The sequence below is a fragment of the Sinohyriopsis cumingii genome, chromosome 8 (genome assembly GCF_028554795.1).
Source record: "Sinohyriopsis cumingii isolate HCF-2022 chromosome 8, ASM2855479v2, whole genome shotgun sequence".
In the NCBI taxonomy this organism is placed as follows: Eukaryota; Metazoa; Mollusca; class Bivalvia; order Unionida; family Unionidae; genus Sinohyriopsis; species Sinohyriopsis cumingii.
The window spans coordinates 118,676,990-118,694,546 of NC_142968.1; the positions used below are offsets into that span (position 1 = coordinate 118,676,990).

The following is a 17,557-nucleotide window of genomic DNA, read 5'->3' on the forward strand; positions in this document are numbered from 1 at the left end:
GGATATTTTCCAGAGGCAGGCATAAAAACACCGACGTGATATATGTCACTCAACGATACACTCAGATTCCAAAAGTAATCAGAGACAACTGTAATATTCTTGCTGTATTCAACGGCGTTGATACACACACGCTACGAAATATTTGGCAGACATGGTACGGCGGTGACATGGACTTTAATGGTTTTCGAAACTTTTTTAGTCATGCTCAGTCGACCCCACATGGATTTGTAACGATAAATTTACATGATCCTCGGACACGATATCGTATCGGACTTGACCAAATATTCGGTTAGTTGTAAATAATTTTCATTGTAAATAACTTCTTAGCAGCAGGGGGGGAAATGACATCGACGCGGTCGTCGCTGTGTTTACCGGACGCTGACAAAACTGGGATCGGCGCGCAGAACCAAATGACGTCACTGTCGTGTATGATGGACCGACGTCGTTTTTTTTTTACCAGCGCTGACTACACCGGATCCGCTGAGTGCAGAAAGTATTAATTAAGCAAAATAACGATTAGACAAAATGTCGGATTCGCCCCCCCTGCTGCTCACTTGTGACCTTCTCTATGTCACAACAACATACATATTCCTTTCTTGTGGGCATTACCAAACAATGTCCACAATTACACATAAAATAGTTTTCATCTTTAATGCATATTGATGTGCTTGTCAAATTTAGTTTCATATTTATAGACACATCAATAGCACAGTACAATGAGGCAAACTGACCAAAGTCAGGAACAGGTAAAAACGTTTTGTACAGCGCTGAAAAATTAAGTTAGGTATGAAAGAAAATATAAGTTGCAAGAATATGCTTATCACAGGAAAAAAGGTTTATTTCAAAGTTTATCAAAATCAACTATTAACATACATATGAGAAATTCGAAAGTTTAACTTATAATACAGCTTATAGAACATGAATTCAATTTTAATGTCATGAGAGTTATATCCTGCCTATTTCAATAGTTGTACAAAAGAGGACCTCCTCTCCTAAAAATACTAAGTACTTATAAATCATATCAACTTGTTCACAGGTTTTCAAAGTTTACATCTGTGATCCGATGTACATTTTACTTATCAACGTATAGATATGTCTCTTTATTACAGGTGACAAAAGAATCATAGATTTGTAAAGGAACAGGAGACTGTTGAACAATACTGTAGATATCGTCGGATACACATATTTATCATAACGTAGGCCGTATACATATTCAGAAAACAATTACCATGGATTGTCCGTCAATCTATCTAATCTTTCTTCTTCGTCATCTTCATTTGCAACTTCGGATTCGTCGGTATTGGAAATATAGGGTTCAAACTGGTAATTTGGGTGACGATACCAACTCGGCCTTTGTTTACAACAAGTGTTCAAAATGTGACGTCACGCTTTGCTTTCACTAAATACCGGAAGTGGTCGGCGGTTGCATTCGGTTATTATCTTAAACAGGTGCAAACGCGATTTTAGGCAGGCTCCCACGCAGTTATTACTGAAAATTTTTCAATAGGATATTTTACATTCGTAATTTGAATATGTATTCTCTTTAACCAAGAGGTGAACTGAATAAATGTAGATACACTGTTGTGGCACTTTAACAAGCGTTTACATTAGGAAGACAAAAACATAGCTAACTATGATTTTGAAATAAGACCATTCATATAAATGAAATACTTGTCAACGTTTTGACAGAACACAATTTTTACTTCATAATCAGTTGGTAAATCAGTCCGTTTTATTTCTTATTCAATCTAATTTATGGTTGGCAATATTAATGATCAAACATAACCTACGTGTTTTGATCGCCTCTTTGAATCTAAGATTTTTTACTGGTAATATTTCAGTTTGGCAGATATAATAAGGGGCAAATTTTGCTATGGTTCATCAATCTAATTCACTCGGCTGTTTTGCATCCTATTACAGCGTGTCATGGTGGTATTTCAAAGGTGACTGGATCAACATTTTCAAAGCTCACGCGCATGTGAAGCATGCACGCCAGGTACAGGAGAGTGCTTGAAGTAAGCGTTTGGTTGACTCTAATTATGCAACGAACGCCAGAATATAGACTGTATACAGGCACGAATATACCTAACTTATATATATATATATATATATATATATATATATATATATATATATATATATATATATATATATAACCAATGTATAAACCAAAGTCGAGATCCATTATATTTTCAAATGTCGTGATTATTTACAATACTAACCGTGGAGCATAATAAGCAATCAAACCATTTCTCAATAAAATGAGGTGAAATGTCCAACCCTGGCCATCAGAATGACATGGAATGAGTTAGATGGAGAGAACTTAATGAAATATTAATTTGTAATATGTCTTATTTAAAAAAGTCCAAACAGTTCAGCTAATATTGCAGATGAGCAACATGCTGATCTTTGAATTCAGTAACAATGTTACCTGTGCAGCTCAACAAATGGAAATTACAAAGTTGTTTTTTCGTTAATTAGCATTTTAAAACCATTTAGACTATGTAAACTGTCACAAATATTATTGTTTTCTACAAATACGCTCACTGTGTGTACCTCGTTTATGTAAACCGAGATCATGATGCAAAGTGAAAGATATTTAGTTTTGCTACATCTTAAGCATGTTACTTTTCTGTTAATATGTTCATCTTCAAATGAGGATTAATTATGACAAAGAAACATACTTGGAATGATTTAGAGTGGTTCAAAGGGGACAAAGAGTATAGGCCAAATATTCGCTGTTGCTGATTGAAGGAAGGACAGTTAAATGTATATTAATATAACGATTAGACCGACGCATAAACGATATATTGATAAACCGTCTGCTTAAAATATCGATAATTTACCATCTTTTCTGACTTACAGACAAAACAAGTTTGCCTTGAGTTGTTTACAAATTGATCCTCAATTTGTTACTTTAAGAATGCTCTTAACACATTCATTAGATATATTAAGAAGATGACATAGGAGCATGTGCTCTTTCCGAGCACAAACGGAGGAATTCGACCCTGGCTGGCATATGCTGGCTTCGAGCATTCGAAAACTGGATTCCGAGCGTTACGCTCTCCAAACTGAGCTGCCGTGGATCGCATTCATCATTTTGCTTTTCTTCAATTAGTTTTTTTTTATACTTTTGTTTACATTAGAGAAGTCCCATGTTTAGTTTTATTTATGTATGTCATTATTCATCTTTTCTTTCCATGTGTCTTATTTGCTGGAAATTACTTTTTAATTTGTATTTCACTAACCGATACTATCTTTGACTTACAACGTCCAAGATTTACTAACCAAATGAATGGCTAGGAGTGCTAACATAGACGTTATTTTACCTTTGAAAAGGTTTTAGTGTTCATACAGAAGCACACTTATGATGAGGATTTTTGTTTTAGGTATTTGGTTGTATTTATGTTATAAATTACGGATATATTTTTAAATCAACAATAATTAATATTTGTCTTCGAGCCATCTGAAATAAATTCATAATGTATTTGCATATGTGAAAATCAACTACTAAAATGTTTTATTTTGAACAATGCGATGCAAAAGTTATGGTCTTAAATATCACAGCTTAAAGCCGAGTAAAGGAACATGTTTGGAGCGATATCCAATCAAAACAAATATATCGAAGGCATGATGATACTTTGTAAGCATTAAAATGTAGTTCATTAAAGCGTTACGTGTTAGATACGGTGAAATTGCTGACCAAGAAGTGTAAATAGAATGAATATGCGAATATATATATATATATATATATATATATATATATATATATATATATATATATATATATATATATATATATATATATATATATATATGTATGTATGTATGTATGTATATATGCCTACATACCTACCTAGCTACCTATACACACACACACAGAGACATACATACATGCATTCACACACATACACACACACATACATACATACATACATACATACAAACGTACGTACATATATACATACGTACATGCATACACACGTGCATACATACACACGTACATACTTACATACATACATACTTACATACCTACACACATAAATACGTACACAAATAAATACATACATAAATAAATACGTACATGCATACATAATTACGTGCATACATGCATACATACATCACACTTTGCTAAACTATGTAGATGAGTATTTACAATAAAATTACGAGCTATCAACGGCAGGGATATTAATGTAGGTGCATGTATAAAAATGAATAAACTTGAAATTCAGTGGTAAATAAAGTATTTGTCTAATAAATTGTCATATTGCTTGTTGATATTATCCTTTGTATCGGCATCCTATTCAACTAGTTATAATTTTAATTGGAGTATATTCTGAGAGAACACCATATATAATTTCGTAAAAAGTCAAGCCAAAACGATATCAAGCATTCTTTTCTCATTACAGAAATAGATACTCATGCAAACTTGAGAATATCTATCTATCTATCTATCTATCTATCTATCTATCTATCTATCTATATATATATATATATATATATATATATATATATATATATATATATATATTTATATATATATATATGTTTGTATAGTTATACTGCTGAAGTATAGGTGTGTTAAATTTCATTATGTTTCAGGTATCAATGTTGAGCTTGAATTATTTTCTCATTGCTAGACATGAAAAAATGATTCTTCTAATCTTTTATTATTTATTTGTGATGTTCTTTAGTAAGATGAGTATTTTTGTGATATATTTTAAAACATATTGATTAAACCGTGGATACCGTTAGAAAACCATTTCATGTATCATGTTTTATTGCGTATACAAACAAGGTAACTGCACACGCCTTCTCGCTCCGTGCACCTCATTACACGATTGTTAGGGTTGTGTAATTAAGTCTTCCTGCTTTGGCAAGTGTGGCCAGTCTTGCTGCAATAATAATAATAATAATAATAATATAATGCAATATATGATTTAGCGTAAGGAAAATATTACTATAGCGTAAGGAAAATATTACTATCATATTATATAGTTATGTACCTATATTGCTATTACATAAAACTCATAACATTGTATAGCACATGCACACTGTTATTATTGAATTCATTGTTCGTAATCTTATTGACACTACTTCTGCTAATGCTAATGCTAATGCTATTATCTAAATATCACTAATGCTACAGCTGATGAAACAATCATTGCTACTACTACTACTTATACTATTACTACTAAAACACATCACTAGTAGGAATTTATTATTAGACGACAGTATTTTCAGAGATGATATCGTTGACATTTGAAGCAAGTTGTAGAGATTACATTAACGCTGGGTGAAATAAGGGAATTAGCTTTGTGGAGTCATAATTTCTCGCATTGAATATGCATACACCGATCCATATAAACACGCGTGTATCCATCTAATCAGCTTTCCTGCCTGCAAGACACATATTTGTAGACGTATACATATATTTCTGCACATGAACATTAACAAGTCCAGACAGATCATATAGAGTATGGACTCTTTTCTATGCAGATATGATAGGCGATAGGAATAAGAGAGAAAATTACTTTACTGTAGAGTTTTAGTTTTATATAAGCTTCGCTGTCTTCGAAATTTCAATGCAGTAAAATGATTGGAGTGAAAAATGTATTTACCTACACATTAAGACGGTCCATGGATATGTACTTACTTCTTACTGACACACATGTATCATCGTTGCAAAGACCATTCCCACAGCAAATGTCGCATATGTTTAGTTGTCGTTTTCTTCCTATTATTCCACCAGTTTGAATAAGATGCTGCAGATCAACGCCAGTGTTGATGCCTTGTTCTTGGAGATTGATTAACGTAAGTACTTGACATTGCTGAAATTGACAATTCAGAGCATAGAGTAACCTGACCATTCTTGGGTTCACATCTTCATAAAATACAGAATATTATAATATTTAATTTCACTTGGTGTGATTTAACTGCTGACTCATAATATTATCTAATTGTTATTCATGAATGCAAATTGTGGTGATCAGCTTTCATTGAAATTTCACACGTACATAGGGTACATTTAGTTTAATACATATCGTAAAATTTCGTAGGATCTAGACCGCTCCGGTGGCTTAGTGGTTAGAGCGTCCGCCTCGGATGCGGGAGGAAGTGGGTTCGATTCCCGGCCGGGTCATACCAAAGACTTACAAAAATGGAACTAACAGCTGCCTCGCTTGGCGCTCAGCATTAAGAGGCTAGTGTTAGGACTCGTCGGCCTGGTGTCAGAATAATGTGACTGGGTATGACATCATGTTACATGTCTGCGGCATGATGCCCTAGTGCTAGATATCACTATAAACTGCCACACATGCATCGTATGAATTCTTCTACGAAGTTGGAAATCGCTTTTTTTGACGGAGGTAGTTGTAACGAAGTTCATTTTCACCCTGTTGCTGGTGTATAAATTTTAGTCATTCTTATTTCTTGTGTTACTAATGTAAGATAAAGTCTGTCGACAAATTTTATGTTGTAGTTATATATTATATGGGGTGAAAATAAACATACAACCGTATAAAATATACAACCATTCAGTGGAAATAGTATGTGCACATTAGACTATAATATTATACTGGAACTACTGCGAATTATTCAAAGGAGTTATAGACAACACCATTTTAACAACGTCAATATTTTTGGTTAACCAATACATTTCCGGATCTGAATACTTCAGAATACTGCAAGCTGCTCTGACATGTTCGTTTGTAACTTTTATAATGTAATTATTTGTTACGTTTTACAAAACTTGTTAGTCTGGCTTCTTTCTGTTACTTAGTTTATGACCAATGGGTCGTTATACTTCGATACGTTTCATGCAGCTTGTCAACACAACCATACAATACATTTTGTAACATCGAGCAAGTCATATTATTCGAGAGACGTCTATTTGGTTTACTATTAGAAAAGTTCGTAAACAATATAAAACCATTCTTGAATCAATTTCATACGTACCTGTCAACCATAATGAATGTTATATAACGGAATAGGGCAAGAAAATAATTTGATAATGAACTGATGTGATTATATGCAATTAATTGCCTTAACGCATACAAAGATACCTAGATTAGCTTTTATCAATGTTTCCTTGATTAATAGTAACTGAGTAATATGTACCTAATTGTGTAGATCGTTTGCGTCGTGATACCCATATATCATGATGCGCATGGATACTTTACACTTGGGTATTGCACTTGTTTCTTTGTGGTATTTATAGGATGCATATGCTATATGCGGCACTCGGATTCCGAACACTACTTAGGTAGTGCATACTTTCCATTCAGTTTACTACAGTCATAGGAGCAAGTACTAGTTTACTTTCTAGTATTATTAAGTTAGATCTGTAACTGTATTGTACTTCGAAAGTCTAGACTGAATATACTATAGTACAATATACTATTTAAGGTTTTATTTTAGAATATTTGGGACATTTTTTAAATTTGATCGAACTAATGAGATAAAGAAGAGTGATTATTGTTAACCATTTATATTGAAATAGAAAGTTCAATGGTGCTTATATTTAAATGGCATTTTGCAACAGTTATACTACTTTTATATTTTGGCTAGAGTTGGTCAAATATGTATTGTTGATGTTTAGTAATGACTGTTATTTTATATAATACGTGAGACAGTTTGGTTTATTTATAACTGGCAGCATGATAGCATGGCTATCAGATGGGCGATTGAGGTGATAGCAAGGCTACAAAGTAGGAAAATATAGCAAAGTGAGTGGCAGCAAAACCCAATCTTTGGTAACAGGGAAACATTGCAGGAAACAACACAACATAGTTGACAACAGAGCAAATGACAGCAATGTTAGCAGAAGAGCAACATAGTGGAAGGACCGGAACGATGGCTGAGAAGACCAAAGTTAGTTTGTCCTGAGATATGATTTTTGAACTGGGTATTTCAAATCATGAACTGCGAATTATGTAAATTGATAATGCATATTGTTACATAAACCCCACTATCGTTTATTAAAATATATTACCTTAAGGTGAATACAAAAGCAGTACATCCATAAGAGTATGATAATATATCAGTTGGTGAATTTCAGCGTAAACTGTTGGGAGGATATAGCGTAATCATTGATGCTAATTTCATTTGTAAGGCAATACATTTTGCGTTATTTTTTTAAGTCCTATTAGAAAAATCGCGTCCGCGTGTTATTTTTATTGCAATATTGTTTTCATTTCATTGCTGCATTAATATTTACGGTGAATGTTAATGCAGTTTAGATGCGTTTATAAAATCTGTAAATAAACGTGAAAATGTTATAAATCTGCTACCGCATATTGCATCCGTCACTACATACAACATCTTGACATCGAGGCATATTCTGCCCAGCATCTTCACATTAATACACAATGCGTTGTTCAAATGGCATATGGCTACTAATCTTGGAAGCAAATATTATTGATAGCAATTCTTGCATCCAGGAATTATTATAAATACTTTATTTTTCTTTGTCATTAAAGGCACGTTTCAATGCTATTAATTTATACATGTTCGGATTATATAGGTAGTATAAAATACTTTTGAATTCGGTTGCGTTAGCCAAAGAGAATAACTAACAAAACATTTAACATGTTTACAATTTAAGTGGAACTGTCAGACGTTTTTGCAGTCAATATAAATTATAAATATTATACAAGTTCATAAATAAATAATCTGCATAACTGTTAGTATAAATGTCATCACAAAGAAATGAATAGCGATTAGCAAATATCTATACTGTATAATTGATATCTATTTGTCATTGAGTATGGTTGCAGTTACAAGAAAATATATAAATGTGTACGAACTCATTCTGAAAATCAAAATAGAAATTTAAAAATGAATTTGAGAACATTTAACGGATTCATGCCCTTGTAATATTGTAAATGTAATGTTACAATAACAACTTTGTATTTTAATCATAGATGAAAATCATATGACTACATAATTGAACATTTAGAGTTCGAGTTCGACTGCCGTTGTATGTTGTATGGATACAAAGGTTGTCACATTTGAAAATAACGAGTGCTCCTTTTACAAACTGAAAGCAACTAAGAGCATTTGCTGTTTTTGAATAAGTACTAAATTAGCGGCTCGATCAAAAGGATTATCAACTATGTCTTGATGTAATATAGTGACACAACACATGCAAATAATTGAGTTCACACTATTTATGTATGCTGCAATGATATGGAATGTCCAGCATTACTCCATGATTTATATCATTTTTGTATGTCGCGCTTTCTAGACTACCTCTTAGGTCAATTTCAAATATTTATATAACTTGTTTTCTACTATTTTATTTTTGACAAATTACACATAACTACATAACTGTATGCAAAGACATTTACTTTCGGCTATTATTATGAAAGAGTTTGCCACAATAGAGAGCACATCAAACTATGCACTGTTGAATAGTTTTAATCCATAAATCTTGTTGAAAATGTTGACAACTCCGATATTTTTTCCCGCGATAAGCTTTAAAGAGTCGTTTTATCTCTTCCCTAAATGAAATACTTCCGTTAAGCCATTCTAGATTTAATCTAATCCAGGATCCACAAAGCTAGTTTAATAGGATCTATTTATTTCGAATGTGAATGCAATGCATATTTAGAAACTTAATTTCTATATTGTTTGTTAAATACATAAACTTTGAAACATCCTTTGTCTTGAAATTCTAACATTCCTTATGCAATATTTGTGATAGTATTTAAAACTGGTTTCATTATCGTCAGCAATATGTATTTACATCATACAGCTGATAAATTCACGAAACGTTATGCCTTTCCATGCGATAGATAAATCGAAATATTAGTATATGCGAATAAATGCCATGTCTTGATACATTTATTCATCAGTTTGTTCACACAAAACCCTTTAAGTGTGTAAGCCTATTATATTTACTCACCAACAGCTTTCCGCAACCAAACTCATGCGTCAGGACTCCAGCGTGATTTATGGATGTCGTTCTACAAACCTGGAATAGAACAAAGAACAATATGAGGAGTCTCATGTGTTGTGAACTCGAAGTAGTGGTATATATGTAATTTGGGTATGATAATAATATATAATATAAAGAGCTTAGACACACACACTAAAGAAGATTGGGGATAATGGTAACGAATGATGTGGAAGACGTCAATGAAGATGAAATATTTATAGTACTTGCAAACTGATTGGTGGCACATATTCTATTTAAGTGAACACAAGACAATAATTAGATATAGTACAATTCAAAATAAAACAAAACTGCAGCCATGATTTGAATCCCCAATTCCTAAATGGAAACCCTGATTGCATTTTGCATTGAGTAATTTTAGTATCTCCCATATGACATCGGTGTCAACTTAAAACAAGTATATTGAGAAACAATTTAGGACCATTTCCACAAAGTATGTCACATAAGTCGAAAGGGAATGTTGGTAAACAAAACAATCAGCTCATGTGAAAGGCTTAGAATTATCTGAAGACGGTGGTTTTATTCCTTCGTCATGTTTATAGTGCAAAATATTTAATATGATCAATCAATGTGAAGTGTTTTCTTTTTACGTAGATGACTGTTATGTGATCAAAATGTAATTATAATGAACAATGATCAGCTTTCTATTTAATGGATTATGTACTAAATGTGGGATTGAAATTGTAATTGTTAGTTTGTTTACAAAGTAATGTACATATAACTGCCTTATTGTATTCAATATGTATGTCAGACGGCATTTTATGCTGCATCGGTAAAAAGCAATCGTTGAAAAATAATATTTTATCCTAACAAGAAAGATGAATGTTGAGGTAGTGTACATTATATTCAATTATTAGTGTATTGCAACAGTGCAATACTTTTGGTATCATAAAGTTTCCTGTGGAAACACTTTCTGGTTTATCGTTCTTGCTCTTCACGACGACTTTATAAACCCAACGAAAAAGTTTCATATGTCATGATGTCATACCTAAACTCATGTTTTCTTACTGTATGTCGGTGTGATATATTAACAGTGCAACTAGTGTTTTGTAAATAAACATCAGTACTCTAATATCGTACTATATTATCAGCTTCTATACGTGTATATTTTTATGTTAACTCATTGAATAAATATAAAGCCTTTTATACTTCTCCAGTTCAAAGGTATCTATAAGGTATGCGGCACTCACTGCCTTAAATTGATGTGAGAGAAGTAAGGATAGGAGAATTTTAAAACAATAACATCCAAAGAAAGGTACTGCTAGCACGGAAAGAAGGAAATAATAACTAAACGAATACCTTAAGGAATAACAAAAATACCAGTATATGAAAACAAATGTATTGAAACCAATCGAAGTATTTGAATCATCTTGAAAGTAAAAGTAATTTTGTAAATGTATTTTTATTGAAAAGAACAAGCTTTAAAGTACTAGTATTATTGCTTGAAGCACAATCATTAATGGACCACTATGTAGAAGCACCAATTAGAGTAGAGTATTAAAGCTTACACTTTACAGCACAAACAAAGGAGCAACTCCACTGTCTTTGAAATTAATTGGCATCTTCAATTATATGACGTTGGCTTCCTTTGATGTTGGGAACTCAAAGGTACCTACGGTGTAAGTTATTGGTCTTGACAGGTGATTTATTTGCGTACGTGATGTAATAATATTGCTTTTCGTTTGATGTTATTAACTCGGACGAAAAAATGATGTATGTATTCAACTTGTTTTGTCCTTGCTTCAAGCTAATACATGTAATAATATTGTTTTAAACAATCAGCAGAGTTTATTATTTTATTTTCTTCTTATTGTATTTTCATAGACGTTAAACTACAAACTTAAATACATACTATATGTACACTTCTGCAGGTAATTATGCGAATTGAAATATGTTTTAAAAAACCATGCAAATTAAACCCTTACGAAAGTAAAATGATGCTATAATCTATAAGAGTATAAAACTATTATGTGATCTATTCTTACATGCACACTTAGTTGAGTGAAAGATATATATATATATATATATATATATATATATATATATATATATATATATATATATATATATATATATATATATATATATGCCTCATATCTCAACTTTGGATTCGTCTTGGGACAGCGAATTACTTTAAATAACAAACAAATAACAAATATAGTTTCCAATTTTTCAATTCGGTAATAATTAAAACAATCAATGGAGGAATCACACCACTCTAACATGTTGACTGACAATCAAATGCCTGTCTATTTATTTTTATTTGTTTGTATACATCTATTTATAGTACCATATATCAAGATACCTCATCATCTGCACAGAATTTGATTTTTCGGCACCTCCTTGGATCAGTGACAGCTACTTGCCTTGCGTCATCGTCTTCCCCGCAATAATAGCACTGGTTGGGATGATTTGCTATAATCAGACGCAGGAACGGTTACATACCAAAGATGTTTGAGTTAAAGCATTGCGACATATACGTAAGTGTAAGTATAGTTTTCATTGTTCCAAATTTTAGATTCGCCTCCAGCCTGTGTACTACTAAATAAATTAAAACTCATTTGCAGGCGGCATTGCATTTTCATCTATGTTCGAAGGTCGATTAGAAGGTCAAGATGTCTCCTTCTTGATAGATTGTATTAGCCTGTCTGCTCAGTAGACTGTGTAAAATAACATGAATAAACTAAATTTCTGTATTGCAGATTTGACAAATGCAATGAATGCACAAATACATTATAGTGAGGATGCCATTTATAAAGCGATACAGATGCAAGGATTCGTATAGTATTTTAAACCTTTATTATTGACTAACATTCCTAAAACTCAACCCCGCATTACGTCAAACACATGACCAATCTTTAAACAAGATCTCAATATTTCTGACCTTCGGAAATTTTCCTACATCATGACGTATCAACCTCTTTTAAAGATGAATGTTCCCAATATCTGTTTGAATTAGCATCCAACAAAAATGACGGAATAACCCGCCGTTCCACTTTTCCACTGAGGCTATATGTGGAGGGACTCATTCTACATTTCTTTATTAAGGTGATTCTGCTGCTTAGGATGTCACATACTTATGCTGAAGTAAAACTTAATCAAAACATTTCATATTTGGAAAAGTTCAATATTGTCTATATATTAAACTGTGAGAAGTTGAAAGCAAACTAGATATTTCATAGGAGCAAAGCAGGGGCCTGCTTGTTATTGGTCTAGGAGCCCATTTTATACAATCACTTTGATTTTGCTGACTTAGTTCCTTGGTTGCCATAATATGATTGCTTAAATTTCGGATTGGAATTTGTTTTTTTTTTGTTTTTTTATTTTTTTACAATAATGTATCAGTAGATTATGCACAAATTCAATTTCGCTTTTAAAAGCTCTTTTTTTTCAAGCAGACAGCAATGTCATTAACAAAATAACCAATGGCAAATTTACAGCGATTGATGCAAATAAACGCTTACACATAACTGATTTGATTCCGCAGAGATTAGCATTACATTCCATTGTCGTTGCGGATTCCGTCGTATTGCAGCAAGCTGAACAAATTATGTGATCTGTTACCGCCCTCTTGCCAATGTGGTCCGCCCATGCATTGCACACCTTTTAAAAGATGTAAAACTGGCTGTTTAAAACTCATACTCATGACATTTGGTAAGCATGTTATGCTTGGTACGTGGTAGAAAGCTAGTATATTTAACAACGGTTTATAAAGGCCTTATATTAAATGTGGAATTGTCAATGCAGCTGCTTATAACCGAAAAATTACAAGCGATGTGAAGTTTTCAATATTTTGTAAATCTTTTAAAAAGGAGTTTATGTGTTCACCTGTTTTCTATAAGAAAGCGAGACACATTTGTTTTTCTCTCTCCGGTGAACATAATAATTATTTTACTGTCGGTACATTTTTCAGAACTGCAACAACTTTTGGGTTTAATTCTTAATTTGAAGATGATCCCATTTTCCACTTTTTATTTTTTTCCAAGACTAGGTTACTTTGTAATGTTTTGTTAAAACCTGTTCGTATAAATATTTTTAAAATCTGTTAGTACTCTCTGTATCTATGAGTGTAAACTGGTCAGCATGTAACGGATATTTGGCACCACGCAATATACAAGCTTATCTTTATTTTAAGAATCGCTGTTTTTAAATCACCCATTAACTGCCAAGAGTTAGTATGGCCAATGTCAATTTCTCACCATTGTCGATCTGCAACCACCATTGAAAACAACCTGCATCTGTGGTGTGAGTACTGAATCCATGTAGCATTCCTGTAAAATAGTATAATGTGGTTTTCAAATATGATTTGTGTTTATGTCTTTGCAATATTTTCTTCATGTTTCCTTTTCTTTTACGCATACATGTCCACAATTCCCAACAATAATGTGAATCTAAATGACTAGTAGACTATGATATCCTATAGCCTGGGTGAAACATATTTCACCTTGTAATGTATGAAAGTGCTATGACGAATCTAGCGTTGAAGACGAAGCCCCGTTAATCCTCTTTTTAGCCTTGTAAATTAAAGTTTGAGTGCGGAAGGAAATATTTTGGAACTGTACGCTGTTCTTGACTGGTTCATTTTGAACTACTTTCTTTTTTGTTCAAAACACACTTTCATAACCGAATGAGGGACTGCGAGTTACTGTCTTCGTTCATCTGCATAACAAACTTACAAAATAAATGAAATATATATCGCCCAAATACTGAAATGATGCGATGCAGCGACGACATAAAGAAAAAGTACGTGCAGTATAAATCACGCTGATAACATTCTTATGTGATAAAAGCAGTGTAGAAATCTCAATTGCTAGTGCTGACCACCCACACAGAATAACGATATGGTATATCTCTATCTATGTTCATTATAATTAAAATTTAAAACTTTCTGTCTATTTTAGAACTAGTAATATGTAAGCTACGTACTTCATCATGTGAACATGCTTGGGTCTGTCTGCAGTCTTCAATACTTAAAGCGTTCCTACAAATTCGACATTCCAACAGGTGTGGTGTACCTGCATATATTTAGATGAAAAAGCGCATATATAAAGTGTATACAAGTTTCGTTTACAGGGAACACCGTAATAGTCAAACATTGCATTTGCCTATAGTGCATGGTAATCTGTTATTACAGTATCATCATAATCGTATAGAAAACTGGTTGATCGCTTGATTTCAGACTTTCACTTGAATGGAAACAGAGCAAATGGAGAAATCATATTTTCTGAGGAATAATTTAGCAAATGGATGTTAGATTCTTGATAACTTAAGTACTGTTAAATAAATTGTGAAATTGAAACTGATGACAGATATACGTTTACTCTTGCAGTGCATCCTTGTGAATCTTTTTCAAAGTTATTTGATGTTTGATATGTTGGACTACGTCTTGTATCATTTTTAATTAAACAGTGTCATAAATGTTCGATCTCGACATTTCAAATGTTTCTGAACCTCTAATCATTACAGTCACATTCTAAGGCGTACAAATGAATTAATTTACTATAAACAATATGAATAGTCTTGAACATTGAAAATGTGTTTTTTGGAAAGATTTTTGATACAGGTAGTTTGCATTTTCATGATATAACAATGTAGAATAAATTAAAACAATACATTAGTTTGTTTAGCTGAAGTAATTATTAGACCACAACTTGTCAATATTTACTAATGAGGAAATATGATACATACAAAAATACTTATATAACTGATACATCGAAAACAGGTGAAAAAATTTAAAATCATATCAATATGCAAAGGTACTGGACAGTATTAGTGCATTGAAAAGAGAAACAAATATTGCCGATTCTATTCCTATGCCAGAGAATTTGCAAATGATTTCCGATACCAACTGTAGATACAGTGAATACCATAGCATTCCACCAGATGCTTACTGTAAATATACCAAACCTAACGTAGGTAATATTTTTGATGAATTTATTATAAGGTTCTTTGTGATTATTTAACATTCAATCATTTAATGCATAAAATGAATTTGATGAAGTACAATTTCTGTTCTGTTCCTTTCCTGTTTTTATAGGGCTGCATGTATTCTATTTTATTCAACCTTTTGGATTATGAATATATGAAACAGGTGTAAAATGTGTCCATATTTTAGTTTTCTCAAAACAGAAACACAGAACAAAATATGCGAAACAATATTTAGTTTATGTATGTACTTTGTGCCTAATATGTTGCTTTTATAAGTATTGTGCCGATTCAAATTTGCGTGATTTTCCTAGTTTCGTTTGATATTGTGCACACTTATCGAGACTTAAAAGAGTTTTCATACAATTATTTATAAAGGGTGTATTTGGAATGGAAGAATTATAAAAGTATAACAATTTGTAACATATTCAGGCAAAACTAATTTATTTAACAGACAGCAAATATAATATAGTAAATAATCTCTTTTCCTCTTCTTCCTGTCTCTATTAATCTTCATATTTTTCTATTTCTTTGAATTGACTAATTCCAAGGTCATTATTGTTGCTTTTCAGATCAATATCCCCATCTTTAGATAGCTAATATACTATTTTTGAGAAATCAAGAATTTTAAGTATATGTATGTTTGACGTCCTATACTATAAACATAACTGGAATGGGTTTGCGTTTGAATTTTGTTTTTTTTATGTACATGTCATATATCTATATCTATCTATATATCTATATATATATATATATATATATATATATATATATATATATATATATATATATATATATATATATATATATATTACTTCATTGTTATTTTGATCTTAATTATACATAATCATTATGAAAAGGCACATGCAACATGTGTAATTTCTCAATATTGGTTATGATATTGTTTCAATTCTTGAATCCAGCCATGTGGAAAAAAATGGGCAAATAAAAGCGCATGGACGTTGTAAAATCGATTTAAAAAATAACATCTCACTCAGGTATGCAGACACCCTATACCATGTATACATATAATAGCTCCAGATATAATTCGCCTTTATTAATTAATCAATAGTTTGGTAACTGCAAGGAACTACAAATAGCTGTTTCTACTTACAAGGGCTGTAATAGTCTAAAATGTTTGTAATCTGTCTTATAATGATTTTATTTGCGCCTTTCTCAACTTTGATGATGAAGATAATCCTTCTATTAGGTCGAGTTAGCTTAGAAATCAGGCATCTAATTGTAAAAGTATATACAAATTGTTGTGTGTGAGATTCCGAATGTTGCTTTAAAAGCTTAAATTTTCTGGGAGAAAGTAATTAAATAATACAGTTTCTTAATGCATCCTCTTATATGATACTCCCGCAATGAACATTTATCACTTTTCATACTTACTTTGAGACACAACTGTTATAAAGGCACTTGCAAGAAAAATACCTTAAAAAGAACAATACACATACACAATAAAGATATATATATTAGACCCTACAGATATACATACTTATATCTATACATACAGGCAATTATCTATATACTAACATGTATGTAAGTATGTATGTATGCATGCATGCATATATATATGTATGTATGTATGTATGTATGTATGTATGTATGTATGTATGTATGTATGCATGTATGTATGCAGAAAAAGACAGAGATACAAATAAATATGGA

At 31.9% G+C, this 17,557-nt stretch overlaps 1 non-coding gene across 1 annotated transcript; it reads left to right on the plus strand.

Moving 5' to 3' along the window:
* The first annotated feature begins 6,065 nt into the window (after positions 1 to 6,065).
* On the plus strand, positions 6,066 to 6,142 carry Trnap-cgg (transfer RNA proline (anticodon CGG)). Its single transcript has one exon. It is a non-coding gene; the product is annotated as a tRNA-Pro (tRNA).
* The last annotated feature ends 11,415 nt before the right edge of the window (positions 6,143 to 17,557 follow it).